General features: G+C 46.8%; 1 protein-coding gene across 3 annotated transcripts in view; it reads right to left on the bottom strand.

Annotated features, from left to right (window-relative positions):
* APBA1 (amyloid beta precursor protein binding family A member 1) overlaps positions 1-16,229 on the bottom strand; it is a 212,973-nt gene extending 196,744 nt beyond the window's left edge. The window contains exon 1 of one of the 3 annotated variants that reach the window (XM_051846441.2): positions 15,983-16,229. The gene's annotated coding sequence lies outside the window, so the exon portion shown is untranslated. The remainder of the gene's footprint in view (positions 1-15,982) is intronic. The other 2 variants (XM_051846428.2, XM_051846433.2) reach the window with 2 other exon arrangements.
* Between the last annotated feature and the right edge of the window lie 447 nt (positions 16,230-16,676).

Here is a 16,676-nt window from a genome sequence, read left to right as displayed (position 1 = left end):
CAGTGCGACTGCATTGAACTCAGGGCCTTTAAAGAGGCCAATAAGCTTAAATGAAATCGTGACAGTGAGGCTCTACCCAACATGACTGGTGTCACTGTAAGAAGAGGGAGAGACACCAGGGACATGAGCACATAGAGGAAAGAGCATGTGAGGTCAGTAGTTGCCATCTCTAGCAAAGGAGAGCGTCTCCAGGAGAAACCAGACCCGCAAGCTCATTGATCTTGGACTTCCAGCCTCCAGAACTGTGAGAAAACAAATTTGTGTTGAAGCCCCCTGAGTCTGTGGTATTTCATGATGGCAGCCCAAGCAGACCAATACACCAAGTAAGGAAAGCTTCACAACAAACTTCAAGACAGGCCCTCTGGGGGTTAGGGGACCCAGGTGTGGGCATCTGACTTTTGCTGGGAGAAATGCAAAGGCTCGTAGGAGCTAGCAGAGCAAGGGTTGGGTGCTGTCTAAAGCAAAAGGCGTTGGTCCTGCTGACAGAACCAGGGTGTGTGTTTCCTGTGGTCATAGTGTGGACTACACAGAAACAGGCTGCCTGAGCTGGAGGAGAGGAGGCTTAAAATTAGACAAGTTTAACATCACCCCACACTTACCAGAATAGCTAAAGCTAAATGAATGGCAGAATACCAGGTGCTCACACACTGGAGTGCAGGCAACTCTTAAAAATTGCTAGTGGGAATGATAAGTTGGTACATTCATGCTGGAAACTGTTCGGCAGTATCCCTAAAGATAGAGTTACCTCAATTCTATGACCCAGCAATTCCATCCTGAGTACAAACCCTACAGAAATCAGAGTATAGGTGCACAAAAACAAATGCAGATGAATGTTCACAGTGAGTCAACACCAATGTCCTTGAATAGAAAAATGGATCAACTCAGTATAGTCACATAATGAATGACAAGACAGCAATAAAATGGAATGGACCACTGATACACATTAAACATGAATGTTATCACTAAAATAATATATTTTAAATTTTGTATTTATTTATTTTATTTGAATGGTGGAGAGATAGAGACTGACAGTTATCTTCCATCCATTGGTTCCTGCCCAAATGCTCACAATTGCCAGGCCTGGACTAGGGCAAAGCCAGGGCCTAGAACTCAATCTGGATCTCCCAAGTAAGTGGCAGGGACCCAAGCACTTGAGCCATCACTGCTGCTTCCTGGGACGTCCAGTAGCAGGAAGTTAGACTGGAAGTGGAGCTAAGACTCAAATGCAGGCACTCTGATATGGGTTGCAGGTGTCCCAAGTGGCACCTTAATCACTAAAATAATCCTAATTGCTAAAACCATGTTAAAGAGTCAGACATAAAAAAAGTTATGTGCCATATGGTTTCATTTATTTGAAGTTAAAAGTTGGTAAAACTATTCCACAGTGATCAAAGTCAGCAGAGTGATCACCTTTGGTGTGGTGGATGTTGGCTGAGAAGCAGCATGAGGGAGCCTCTTTGGGGGCAGGAAGTGTATCTTGGTGCAAGTACTAGTTACACAGGTTCCCTGATATGCAAAAATTTAACAATCTATAAACTTGGTATTTCTGCTCTTTATATATTTAAATCATGCTACAAGTTTTAATAATCAAAAATTAGACAGGAGTTTGGAATTATTATTAAACACACAAGACTGTATTATATGATTTTTTCAAAGATTTTATTTATTTATTTGAGAGGTAGAGTTACAGACAGTGAGAAGGAGAAACAGAGAGAAATGTCTTCCTTCCGTTGGTTCACTTCCCAATGGCCACAACGTCTGGAGCTGTGCCAATCCGAAGCCAGGAGCCAGGTGCTTCTTCCTGGTCTGCCATGTGGGTGCAGGGGCCCAAGGATTTGGGCCATCTTCTACTGCTTTCCCAGGCCACAGTAGAGAGCTGGACTGGAAGAGGAGCAGCTGAGACTAGAACCAGCGCCCATATGGGATGCTGGCACCACAGGCGGAGGATTAACCTACTGCGCCACGGCGCCGGCCCAAGACTGTATTATATGATTAATAAATGGAATTGGACTTTTCACTGCCTAAGGATCAACGGGAAATCTAAGAGACTTCCTAAGATTTTATTTTAGCAGGAAGAGAAAATAAGTCTCTTTAGTGGGAAGGAAGGAGGGTGAGAGAAGTAGAGGCGGTTGTATTTGCATCCTGTTGAATCTAATCCATTCAATAAACCTGTTACAGAGGGTGACTGCTTTGAGATTTCCTTGAACAACAAGATAAGTGTTTTCTGAGCCTGCCAAATGTATTACTCTGGATTTCTCTTTACCATTCAGTTCTGAAGATTAAACTCTGATGTGGTGCCATAGGAACCATGGTTTGTGCCGACACCAGCAGTTTGTTGACCTGTGTCTGATGTTAATATTCAAAAACCCTGGAGAAGACAGAAGTCCTCTCACTTAGTGCAAAGATATCAACACTAGCATAGGCACCCAATATCCAGCTAATTGTTGTCACAGATTGTTAACTATTCATTTAGACTACTCTAGCAGTTTGCTAGTTGAGACTTAAGTTGGCCAATTTCTAACTACCAGCCTATTTTCATGAAGTTGCAGGGACAGAGCTGTTTAAGCACACACACACTCTAGCAGTCACTACTTTTAGTCCCCCTCTAGCTTTTACTTAAGCCAGCTGGTTAAAAGCAGCATGACCCCACTTAACTGAGTATAAAGGTATAGATCAGGTATAAGTCCACAAATAGAAGGAAAGAAAGAACAGTCACAAATAGATTTCAATACATTTCTTTGGGATTATTGTACTTGAGAACCCCAAGCCTAGCAAACAAAGAGGTGGAGAAGGCTAGGAAACAGGGGACTGACTGCACCAGAACAGTTCAATCCTCAGCCCTCTGCTCGTTGCTACACACATAAAAAGGACTTCAGAAAATTAATTCACAAACAGAATTTTAAGACAAGGGGGCTTTCTGGTGCAAAAAAGTTTGAAATCCATGCACTTTTAAAAACAATATGTATTTTCATGGAACTTTTTGAGTATCCGTTGTAGGTATAGATTTCAATTTTTTGCATCTAATTAGACTTACCTTTCAATTCTGTTTTCCCTCAAACTTTTTTTGAAAGATGCACATAAACCACTGGGAGCCAGTAGCTATCCCTCAGGAAAAGGAGTGGTGTTTGAGGATTCCCAGAGAAGGGACTTCAAGGTTCCCTGCTTGACCCCCTTCAAGAGTGGTCCTGGGTCTGCAGGTGGACAGTGTCACTGCTCCTGTGCAGGTCCCTGCTGCCAATGTGCTTTCCCATCCAACAGCTAGCACCTGTTGCTCTTCTTGGAAGGGCTGCATTAGCTTTGCCTTTTCAGGTGGAAAGCCAAAAATACCTGAAAATTTATGCCCTTCTTCCTGGGGAGCCCTTAACCAATAGCTGACAGCACAGAGTCTGACATGCCAACCCCCACTGCCTCAGGCAGACACAGCGGCAGGCTGACTTATACTCCAGAGCTCCACTGGGACCAAGATGAAGTCACCTTGGGCTCATAGCTTGTCTGACTTCTTCCCCTTCCCTTCCTGGGCTCCCCAGGGAGCATCTCCTTAATAAAGCAGCACACACACACACACACACACACCCCTTCTTCTTGATGTCCACTTCTAGGGAGTCTGACCTAAGATATTTACAGACTGGCTAGCTTCACAGTCTCCATCCTTCATGAGTGGACAATCAATGATAACCATTTGCTGGAAACCTCCAGCATAAAAGGGAGTTATCAAAATACAGAAAAGATGTAAACAAGCCCACTGCAATTCCCCAAGTAGAAGAAAGAAAGAGGAGTGGGTAGTAGGAAATAGAAAAACAAGTCTCAGAAAGAAGGTAAGCGCACTGTGCAGATAATGTAAGAAATGAAACGAGTCTCCTACCTGCATAAGCACGTGATTCTTTCCTTCTCAAGGGGAGCCTCAGCTCACACGAGAGGCTGTAGACAGATAGATAAAATTACCTCCCCAACACCATGTGCTCCTCCCTAAGCCTGCCCTCCCAGGGGGCCCAGCCCCTATGCATCCATCACTGACTGTGATCTGGAACCAGTCTTCACTCTGCCAGGAAGTGCTATGTTGTGCCTCCCAGCAGCACAGAAGTGACAGCAAACAGAGCCCTGAGCCTCTCATTCTCCACTCTTCCCCCAATAGCCTGCATGTGTCTCACATGACTCAGATGTGAGGTGTACTTTTTTTACAAAAATTTTTTTGACAGGTAGAGTTAGTGAGAGAGAGAGACAGAGAGAAAGGTCATCCTTTTTCCGTTGGTTCACCCCCCAAGTGGCCGCTATGGCTCATTGTTGGCCGGCGTGCTGCGCCAATCCAAAGCCAAGAGCCAGGTGCTTCCTCCTGGTCTTCCATGCGGGTGCAGGGCCCAAGGACCTCGGCCATCCTCCACTGCACTCCCGGGCCACAGCAGAGAGCTGGACTGGAAGAGGAACAACCGGGACAGTATCTGGTGCCCCGACTGGGACTAGAACCCGGTGTGCCGGTGCCGCAAGGTGGAGGATTAGCCTAGTGAGCTGCGGTGCCAGCAGGTGTACTTTTAATGTGGGGCTTTGTGCTCTGTTTTCCAGCCCAGGCATCACCTACTAACGTTCACCATTTAAACCAAGTCAAAGCACACTTTATCATTTCCTTCCCATGCACTGTGGATCCTTTCACACGTGTGGCAGAGGGATGTAGTTTAGGCTAAAATAGCTAAGTACTTACTTGGAAGCGGACTCAGTGGTTCCTTTCCTTAACACACTGCATAAGGAGTCTACAGTAGTCATGACTTTGGTCTCAATTTGCTAGTGTAGTCTTTTCTTAAACATGCATATATATATACACACACACACACAATATCCTTGGTACAGGTAACACACAGTCACCAACTGACGATGGTTCAATTTTAGGGTGCTGCGAAAGTGATACGCATTCAGTAGAAATTGTACTTCACATTTTGAATCTGGATCTTTTCCCGGGCTCGCCATATGCGGTGCGATCGTCTCCGGAGAAGCTGGGCAGCAGCAGTGACTTGCAGCTCCCTGGCAGTCAGGCACTCATGGCGGGAAACAAACTATGCCCTGCACCGTCCTGCGTTGCTAAGCTACGGTGTTGCATGGCTTATAGGTATTAAGTGCTCTGCTGACTTGGATATTTTCAACTTACGATGGACTTATCAGGGCTCCACCCTACTATAAGTGTAGTAGTATATGTGTTTATCACAGAATGTTTGGAAAAATATATGCACACATACATCCTGCTATAATTCCAGCAACCAGTTTCTGCCCATTGTATTTTGAGATTTAAAAAGTTACATTTATATATTTCACAATAATTCAACCTCCAAGCCTTTTCTTATTCAGAAGTACAAAAGGAGCTGTGTTCAAGGCTTTGCTCTTCAGGGCAATGTGCACGATCCCTGTGCACACACACAGGGAAACATAGATAAAGAAGAAAGTACATTCATTCGGTCAGCTCATCTCTATAGTCAAACACACAGAGTTCTGGTCCCCATCTTACACTGTTGGGAAAGCTCACCAAACAGTAGGACTGCCGGCAGCCAAAGCTCCAAAGCTCTCCAGCCAGTGCAGAGCTCCTGATAGTGACAGAGAGCCCGTGGGACCTCGGCCAGGCTTGATTCTTTGGTAAGCCCCTTGCATGCTGAGATGCTGGTTTGCTTGGTCTGTTTGTTTTTCCCTTCTTTCTTCCCTGACATTCTTTTCCTTTTATGGTTGATAGCATGGGGGGTTGGAGTGGTAGATTTTAAAGCAAGAATCTCAAAGCCCTTACATTTAATCACATAATGTTAACTCAATCTTCCCTAAAGGTTTACCAGAGAACAGGCAGAATTTCTTTTTAAGATGGGAGAACAGGGGATATACCAAAGAGCAAGTGATTTTCTTGTGTCCATTGATTCAGCATATGGGATACACGTGTGTGGGGTGGCATTCTATGTTAAGTGTAATACATCATCCTTCCAAGGGTTAAGGGAGGAAAGAAATGTGGGTGGTAAGGTGTATATTTTGGAAGGACAAGAGAGAGAGATGCAAAGGTCACCATCAGATGCTGCTGGAGTTCAAAGTAGTTCAAAGTGCCAGGGGAGTTCCCGCCAGGGGTCACGACAGCTCCAGTCCACCATTGGTTTTTGCGCTGCATGAGAGCTAAGGATGGTTTTTTATGTTTTCACATGGTTGAAAAGAATCTAAAGAAGAGTCAAACTTTTGTGACATGAGAAAATGATACAAATTTCAAATTCCAGTGTCCATAAATAAACTTTTATTGGAATCCAGCCACACTCATTGGCTTACGCACTGTCTACGACTGCTTTCACACTGGAACAGCACAGCAGAGAAGTGGCAATAGAAACCATATGGCCTGATAAACCTATTCACTATCAGGCCCTACCCCTTCTCCCTTTCTCCCAGAAAGCTTGTGGATCCCAGGTTTAGAGGAAAGAGGCCCTCGACAGTAGGAGTAGGGGGTCACTTCTGCTCAACATCCTCACAAAGGAAATGACACAAACGGCATCACTTTTCCCCAGTCCTTTATGTCTCATTTGACCCTGCATTGGCCTGGTGGGGGAAGTCACAGGAATGACAGATTTCATTATTCTGCCTCTTACAGCTGGGGAAGCCAAGGCTCAACCCAACCTGGAGACTTGTTCACTGTTGGAGGCTAATTATGGCAGCATCCTATTACAACTCATCCTGAGCCCATACCCCCTCATGGTGCAAAGGCTGGAGAGACGCTGGTGCAACAGGAGCACACAGCAAGACATACACACTCACACATATCCCAGGTGGGATGAGGGCATCCACAAGACAGCCCGGCTGGGACAGGTACAGTGTGGGGCTGCTGCTGGGCCAGTGAACAAGGGGGCCAGGAGCTTTCTTTGCCCTGTGCCTTTGTCACAGAGAGGAGCTCAGAGAGCCTATGTATAGCCCTGCGTGTAAGTTCTCTCCTGATGTGCTATGAAGAGGAAACAAGATCATTGCGAGCAGCGAATGAGCTGGCTATGGATGGTACTGAGCACAAGGCCCAGCACTTGGTGCTTGTAATGCTGAGATTTCTACAAAGGCATTAACAGGTGCATCCATTAGACAACCAGAGAACCATGAAGGAGATGATCATACCTGAATCAGGTTAGACTGTCAAACGACCCAACGCTACAGAAACGTCCCATCTGTGGGACAGCTTCTAGCTCCTTTTGGATAGGACTCACCTAGGTATCAGCTCAGGAAACAAAGACTCTCACATTTTCAAAATTATTGGAAAGAAAAGTAAGTGGGAAAAAAAGTATGAAACTTTAGCATCTTGAAAGAAGTATATTAGGCTAAAATCTAAAAATTAAGTAATTGAAGTTAACTTCTAGAACTCTGGAGGCAACAGGCCAACAGCCATGGAGATAGGCAGAAAGGGAGAAGGGCAGGAAAGAGCTGTGAGGGGTATGAGCAGGGAGACTCCCATGAGGAATCAGCCCTGTAAAGAAGATGGACCTTGTGCCTCGACCCGACCCAAGTTGCAAGGCTGGCCCCACTCCCCTCCCAGTGCAGGTGACAAGCTGCTGAGACCTTATGATTCACCAACAGCTGAACCAGCTCCTTGAACTCAGGGGTGGGTACCTGGTGACTCGGCCCCCTCCCACCATCTCTGCCACAGTGGGTGTGGGCTCAAGAACCCACCCAATCATCTTACTCCACTCTCCAATTTCCACACGAATAATTTCTTCTTTCAGAAATGAAGTGAATATTCCAAAGTGAAGTTTCTCATGATTACTATGATACTGTACACCCACACCACCAAGTCCCCAAGCATGCTAATGATTTAAAACAAACGAGGAGAAAAGACACCTCGACACAAAATCATTTCATACTATAAGAAAATAAGCACTCATCTGATGGTTGAGGGACAACCCAGCAGTGTGTATGAAACCGCATGGCAGGACCCATTCATGGGGAAATAAGTTTCATGGGTTGACAAAATAAATGAGTAGAAAAAATCAACGAGGATAAGAAATATCAGATGTAGCACCCATGGTAAGACACAAGAGTTGTTGAATGATGCTTGTTTCAGTGATGTGTGTGTGTGTTTACACACAATCAACATTGCTAGGCTGTGCTATAAATCAAACTCTCCCTAGAAGCCATGGTCAAAATGTGTAAAAACCATTGCAATATAGTATAATCTTCCCTAGTTAAGTTGAGTATTAAAATCCTAAATCATTGAATAGCCAAGTTAGGTGGAAATTATTCCTGGTAAGTAGAAATTCTTTAAAGGACAAGATCTTCCCCTGCATTTAAAATATGCCACAATTTACAGGGGATAAAAGGATTTATGCATATCTTGTTAGGGATACTTCTTTAAAATAAGGTATGCCTGTTAGTGAATACAGAAGTGATCTCAAGATACAAATTTATCAAAAGTGAGAAGCATAAATGATTACATTATTTGGAATGATGGCCAGTGAACTACTCTATGCAAAAAAACATGTTCTATTTTTCACACTAATCGTACACTAATTAATCCACCATGGAACAGATAAAAGGAGGCTGCAGAGGAAGCTTAAGTGGCCAGGGACAGTTTTACCACCGCCATACCTCAACAACCTCCCACGATCACTTTACATAGACAAAAATAAGACAAGATATCTGTTCTCCAAAAAAGCACATTTGAGAAAAGAGAAAGTTGCTTTAGGTTTGAGTGCTTACAAAGTCTCCCATATTCCTGGGTATTCTTTTAATTACTTTCCCAAGAATGCCAAAAAGCCTGTTTCTAACACAATAAAAGGAATTGGAAATCAAGCAATTCATTAATACTGGATGTGATGGTAACTGACTTTAAAGGGGAAAATTATGTCAAAAACACATGGCCTGGTAGAGTGCAGGTAAGATGACAATGGGCATAGGCTTCAGAGGTTCCTTGAGACAGCCTGAAAACAGCCTGGTCAACATAAGATGAAGAAGCTTATGGAGATGGTATGACCGAAACACAGCCAATGATTGAACACGTGAGTAAAGGAAGCCAAGATTTTAACATCAATTTAAGTAGCTATTACTGGATGGATCTACCCATTGCCTGCATTGGATGCCCTTGCATAAGGCAGAGGCTCTGAGTTGTAGAGTTGTAGATAAACACCTACGGGAAGAAGGGAAAGAGCAAATGCTCTTGTGTGATGTGAATGGACACACAGCAATTGGCATAAAGTTTGCAGTATCAGCATCACACAGAAATTCAAGACATGGGGCCAATGCTGTGGTGTAGCAAGTAAAGCTGCCACCTACAGTGCTGGCATCTCAAATGGGCACTGGTTCAAGTCCCAGAACTCCACATCCGATCCAGCTCTCTGCTATGGCCTGGGAAAGCAGTGGAAGATGGCCCAAGTCCTTGGGCCCCTGCATCCATGTGGGAGACCTGGAAGAAGCTCTTGGCTCCTGGCTTCGGATCAGTGCAGCTCTGGCTGTTGCAGCCACCTGGGGAGAGAACCAGCAGGTGGAAGACCTCTCTCTCTCTCTCTCTGTCTCTCTCTCTGCCTCTGCTCTCTGTAATTCTGCCTTTCAAATCAATCAATCAATCTTAAAAAAAAAAAAAAAAAGAGGCCAACGCCACGGCTCACTAGGCTAATCCTCCACCTGTGGCACCGGCACACCAGGTTCTAGTCCCGGTCGGGGCGCCAGATTCTGTCCCAGTTGCCCCTCTTCCAGGCCAGCTCTCTGCTGTAGCCCAGGAAGGCAGTGGAGGATGGCCCACGTGCTTGGGTCCTGCACCCCATGGGAGACCAGGAGAAGCACCTGGCTCCTGCCATTGGATCAGCGCAGTGCACCGGCCGCAGCGCGCCAGCCGTGGCGGCCATTGGAGGGTGAACCAATGGCAAAGGAAGACCTTTCTCTCTGTGTCTTTCTCTCACTGTCCACTCTGCCTGTCAAAAAAAAAAAAAAAAAAAAAGAAATTCAAGACGTACCATGTCTGAAACAGGTGAGATGGAAATGACCATGCCAGGAACAGCTGAATGATGGCAGACACTGAAGCTGAAGAAATTTGTGAAACATTCCAATAATTATTTCATAAAATGTGAGAGTAGATGTAGTATTTTTAAATCATTAATATTATATGATTTTAAATATAATCCAGTAAACTTTTAAGTTAAATGTAATTAGACATTCCACTCTTAACCTATAAACCAAGAATGTACAAACTCAAGTTGACATAGAACCTTTCTAAAAACCTTGTGAGAAAACTAGGAGTGACTTTATAATGGAGAGACCTTATATGTGGCATAAAGGACAATCAGCATCTCAGACAATAGGCTTGTCAACAGTTGGTTTGTAAGTGAACTGAACTGTACACAGTCATAGCAGCACATTAAAATCCTTGAATTAAAATACCAATAACTGTTATCAAACCAGTTCCTACCTGTTTAACCATTCTTTATGATATCTCTGAAGGTAGAGCAGAGATTCCATGTCCCTTCAGCCCACTTGTGCGTCCACATAACTATAACGTTGACGGACAGCTCCCTCACACAGTGACTGCCTCCCATGACAGCCAGCTCAGCCTGCTTCTCTGCTACTGTACCCAGGGGCTTTCTCTGCTACCTCTGGAGCTTGCCCAGGCTAACACTGGCAGCCCTCAGGTGCTGGGGATTTAATCATCCCACAGGTAGGTGATGGCTACATACCCTCATTTCCCCATTGCCTGGTGGAAAATGCTAAGATGTTGCCTACATGATACCAGCAAAACCAAATCCCACTTGCCCACAGTGGTAAGCTGCTCATTAATCCACTTCTTACTGGCTTTCTTCCCTTCCCCAACTTGTTTTCTCCACTCTCTCTTTTATGCTTCTCAGGCTTGCTTCCCAGATGAACTATCTGGACCAGGTTTTGTCTCATGGTCCCCATGCAAGAACCACTTCAGCTTTGTGTCCTCTCAGAAACAGCTGTTTGCAGAAGTCAGGGTAGAGTTTTACCTTCATTCTTTACACCCAAGTTTCTTCAGTCTTTGGCAATGTCTTGTCCATTCCTTTCAGGAAGCACTTACTTATCCCTTCCTAACACAAAGAGTGTCTCTATGTGCTGTAGGGTGTACCCTGATGGACAAAGCATAGTGCTGGCTTCGAGGACCTTCCATGTGAGAAACGGAACATGCAGAAGACTAAGACCACAGAGGAGCACCACGGCAGCACCAAGGAGAGGGACTACTTCCAACTGACTAGTGTTTCACCACTACTCAGCCAGAGTCACTCTTTAAGTGTTCTCATTCAAATACATACAGATGAAGACATCCATCTTCTCATAAACGTAGCACTGACTCACAGGTCACCCCAGACATAGCACATGGTGACACAGCCTTAGGGATGCTGCCTATTCAATATCCAAAACAAAGCGCCTTGACTGTGGAATCCTTGCATGACTGCTCTATCAGGTGTGATACAGGCGATCCCACGAGGTTCCCCTATCATCCTTGTCCATGACCCCACCTTGAGACTTTTAGTCTTGAATCCTCTCTGCCTCATGGGTGCTGCCCCAAATATGTGCATGGCTCACTCCTTCATGTCTTCAGCCATCTTACTCAGGGTCTTCCCTGATCACCCTCTGCAAAATAACATCAGCTCAGACACTGTCACACTTCACTGCCTTCTCTCTTTTCCCCACCCTTATAGCACTGAACACCTGAGATATTATGTATTTGTTTATTTATTTTTAATCTCCTCCCATCAAAAGCTCTGTAATATCAGGAAGTTTCCCTTCCTGCTGCATCCCTCGCCTAAAAGACTGTCTGGCACAGAGAAGGTATTCAATGAATATTTCTGCAAAGAATGAATGCATTTCAATCACTCGAACCTCACAATCATCAAAATTGTCACTGAACACAGTCGAAGTGCCACAAACTCATCTGGAATCATGACACAAACACATAACTCCTGGGTCTAAAGAGCACACTACTATTTTGGAAAAATGTTTTTTGTGGGGGCGGGGGAGGGTAAATCCTCAATATGTGTAGAAAGTATAAAAAAAGCAGTTTTAATTCTATCATAAACCTGTACAGCCACAGAATATAACTCATTCAATGTCTGTTATGTAAAGAAAAAATAATGACATTTTAGATCTCAGATACTATACCTCACTTACTAAAAAAATTATTCATATGTTCATGTGACAAATACATACTGAGCATCTATGATGGGTACAGTACTAGGTGAGGGGGTATATTTGATTTTGCTTTTGAGAAATTAACTTTACACCTCACTGTTAAGCCATATCTTGCAATTATATACAGGAAAAGTTCATCTTTTTAAAACCACTTACATGGTCTTTTCCTGTTATTTTATGATATGTTTTAATACATTTAACTCAGATATCCCCAAGAGAGATTATTCACAGGAAATACTTCAGGGGGAATCCTTTATTCCAGTGAGTTTAAAGGTAGACATTCTTTTTATCACATTTAAGGGGGGAAGTACTGTATTTAGCAACAGTATATGCTCACTCCCACAAAAGTGATCAATGTCATTGTCAAACTCTAATTATTAAGGACTGATTGGTTCCACTACAAACTCAGGCTCCTTAAACTCTGGAGGCTCATAGCTGAGCGATAATCTTATTCACCAAGAACAACTCATCACTAGGTTTCTACAATGCATAATATCCTTCGTCATTCTACTCCCAGCTTCCACCTGCCCACCTCTTCTCAGAATTTCTTTAGAGGAGTCAGCACTATGGCATGCTAGGTTAAGCATCCACCTGCAGCAACGGCATCCCATATGGGCTCCAGTTCCTGTTCCAGAAGCCCCACTTCTGATCTAGCTCTCTGCTGTGGCCTGCGAAAGCAGAAGATGCCTCAAGTGCTTGGGCCCCTGCACCCATGTGGGAGACCTGAAAGACGCTCCTAGCTCCTGGCTTCTGACGAGCCCAGCTCCGGCCATTGCAGCCATTTGGGGAGTGAACCAGCAGATGGAAGACCTCTTTATCTGTCTCTCCCTCACTCTGTTTCTAACTCTGCCACTCAAGTAAATAAATCTTAAAAAAAAAAAAAAAAAGAATTTACTTAGAAGATCATGGCCGAATTTCTCTCTTTCCACCTCAAAACTCTTAGGTTTCAGGCTCCAAGAGTCCTGCCTTTGCCTTCAGCCAGTACCCTCCCATTTTCTTAAAGACTTCATTCAATCACTGTAGCCTATGCTCATATTTTCAACTTCTCTGCCTTTCAATGGATTGGACTCGTCTCAGCTTATCAAGGGGGCTCATTTGCTTCTACTCTGTCATTCTTCTGACCCATCAACTTCTTCGTCACTCAACTTACTGAAAATGAAGTGTGTCTCCCTGCTTGCCATGATCTCCATTTTAGAGAGACTACAACAATGACGAACTCTTCCTTGTAGGACAAATACCCTATCTCCCCACAGCACCACATTTTATTCCTTTGGGATTCATAGGTCAATTTTCAATGTCTTTTACTTCCAAGTCTTCTGAGAAATAAAAGAACACTTTTAAGTGCTCCAATAAATGAGAAAGAAAAGCATTAATGTTACTTTAAGTGAAGGGAAGGCATCCACACAAAACGAATGACTTGCTGCGGGCCAGGGCAGAAGAGACGACTGTTTACTGGACTGAATTACAGGGCTTGAGCTGCAGCATGAACCTTGCCAGCCCAATCTTCAGAAGGGCCAGGCACTGCGTTTTAGAAATTACCACATTTACATTAGAAAGGAAATCATTAATTCCTGAGTCATCAACTGTGCTGTTGTATAATTCTTCTTTCTCTGAACAGTTCATTTACCTTGGGTAATTCTTAATATTCGTAAACTTTCTCGTAAGACATTTACATCCTGGTTTTACTTGCAAATATAAAGATGATGGCTTTTTTTCCCCCAAAATCAAAACCTCTTAGAATGCCTTTTTGATTCCATTAGCACTTTTGTTAGAAAGATTTGGCAGAACTAATAAGAGAAAAAAGAACTAGGATTCAAAATTCATCTTTATAAATCTACCCTTAAATCTTGGATAAGATCCAACAACCTCACATTAAAATTTTAGAAGCTTGAGTTGAAGGACATGGGAAAATTTACTTTACATTGACAGCTTCAAGAGCTCCTGGTCTATACATCATCATTAATTAAGAGAAGACAAATGGGGAGGGACAAAAGCATCCACGGATCGCCTTCATTTTGCTCTTTCCAAGGTAACAACCATATCGTGTAATCTTTGCCAAGAAAGCAAAGCAAAATTTTAGAAAGAGAAAAAAGAAAAGAAACATTTGGTGTCAACACGTTATGTATTTAGTTCTACAGCCATGACTGCTATAGGCTTTTCAAAGAGGACTGGGGCTGCCAGTTTGGGTTCTGACAGCAATGCAGCAGAATTTAAGGTGCTGTGACTAAAATATGTCCTAGGCAGGTTAATCTAGTCATGCAACATTTCAACAACGAAGAATCAAGGTATTCAGTGTAAAGGTGCATTCACTCCTATGAACATTGCAGGAGAAATACGGCCACCGGAGAGCCAAACTGCAGCAGACCCACACATGGATATGCCATCTCCCTTCCTCTCTCTCCCTCTCTCCATTCAGCCCTACACAACCCTATCTTTATCACCCAGCTACAGTCTCTGCAGGCGTCTCTGCATCCTGGTTCCCGCTGGATGAGTTATTCCCAGCCTGACATTGACCAAATGCCATGGGGGTGGGGGGACCCTATCCAGTAGCAAAGCAGGGACTTCACCAACCAGGGAACTCATCACCGTGGGTCTTGGGATATTTCGGTACCCAAGGGACACACAGGGCACCACCTAGCCATTGTAAGAGCCTGGAGAGTGGCTGTCTCCAGCAGAAGAAATAAAGTGTCCCATTTCCTCCAGTAAACGCCCTGGTTGGGTGATGCTGGCCAAAAGGGCACCAAACACTTCTCAGCAGGATCTTGCTCTTCTTTTTAAAGACTCTTCTCCCATCTCTCTCCCTGTGCACACCTCCAGAGTTCCTTCTAAGGGAGCCAACACAAAGGCCGCTCATCCTTCAGCCACAAGCTTTTCAGGGCTTGGCCACGCGAGGGAGAAGATCTGGTTGATTGGCAAAGTTGCGGCGAAGGGGAGAGCAACCATTAAAGACCGCCCCCTCCCCCCTTTCAGGTCAGACAGGAGATAAACGACAGAAACGGCGGAGACAGTCCAAGACCCTTGCAGTCGAGGGGCTGAGGAGAACAGTGTCACAGGCGGGCAGCTCGCTTCCAACCTGGGCACACCAGCAAGCCCTGAACGTGCAACCACGATCACCATTCTCCCGGGCGTGCGCCCCAACGCGACATGCCAACTTCCACATCCCCAAGTCATGGGGCCAGAGAAAGGGGAAGTGAGAACCCCTGCCCGCGGCCATCCGCACGCAGGACTCAGAGTTGCAGGGTCGAAACAGCAAACACTGCCCCCACAGTCTGGGCCGGTGGCCCCAAGTCCTGGCACTAGCAGACCTGTGGGTTTAGGGTGCAGCTCCGGGAGCGAGAAGACAACCACACGCTTCCACGGGATTGTACAAACCTGCGCCTACCCCTCTGCCTCCCTCCGCACTTCACATCCCAAGTGCATCCTGCCGGCCCCACTGCTTCCATAGGCACGCTCCTGCTCCCGGAGAGTCGCAGGAGAGGAGGGATCCTAGCGGGGATTCCTGGAAATGTCATCCCCCAACCCCTTGGGTCCGCCACCCCCATCCCCTCTGCTGAACCTTTCACTCACATTCACACACACACACACACACTCCTGTCGCGACTGTCACCAGGCCCGCGCGCTGACCCCGAAGCCCCGGGGTCTCGGCGCGCGCCGGACACCCGGCGTCTCCCCACTACGCCCCCTTCCCCCGCCTCGCTGGAGCTCGCCGGCTCCAGGCACTGCCCCCTGGACGTCGCCCGCCGTCCCCTCTCAACGGCACTATTGTTCCATGCAGCTCCTCCTGCCCCTTCGGCGGGCACCGGGGCTAGGTCTGGGCGGCATCCGCGCCGGGCACCCCCACTCCGCCACCCCTCCCCGGCCGTGGTACCTTGCCTGACAGCTGGGTCCGCGGGCCCGCGGGAGCAGGCGGCGCTAATGACAGCGTCGGTGCCAAGCCTGGGAATAAAGCTCCGCTCCAGCCGCTCCTACCTCGAGCGCCACCATCTTCTCCCGCTGCCGCGCCGCCGTCGCCGCGACCACAGCCGCCCTCGCCCAGCTCCGGCTCGGGCTCCGCAGCTGCCGCTCGGGCCCCTCCGGTCCCGCGGCCCCACCCCCTGCTCCCCTCCCGCCCGCCCGCCCGCCAGCTCGTTCGCTCGCTCTCTCGCTCGCCCCTCGTGACGCGCAGCGGGGCCGGGCCGCTCCGGCCTGTTGAGGGAGCGCGCCCGCGCGCGCGCTCGCCGCGTGCTAGTAGCGCCCCTGCCTCCCACGCCCACCCGCGTGCGCGCGCCGCGCGAGCCCGAGGCGGGCGGCTGGCTGCTGCACCCCGGCCACAGCCGCGCGGGTGAGCATGCCGGGTGTCCGCGCCCTCTTGCTGCCCGTCGCGCCCAAGGCGCTCTCGGGCGAGCCCCGCCAGCCCTCACTCGGGCTCCAGGCCGAGGGCAGGGAGGGAGACGTGCGGCTGCGTCCCTGAGGGGCCTGCCAGGGACTTCCACGCCCCTCCGCGGCAGCCTCAGGGGGTCCCCGGTTTGCTGACCAGCGGCTGTGGCCAACCTCTGCGCGTAGGAAGTGGCCAGGCCGCGTGT

The sequence above is a fragment of the Oryctolagus cuniculus genome, chromosome 1 (assembly GCF_964237555.1).
Source record: "Oryctolagus cuniculus chromosome 1, mOryCun1.1, whole genome shotgun sequence".
Taxonomy (NCBI): domain Eukaryota; kingdom Metazoa; phylum Chordata; class Mammalia; order Lagomorpha; family Leporidae; genus Oryctolagus; species Oryctolagus cuniculus.
This window is presented reverse-complemented; position numbering and strand designations above follow the sequence as displayed.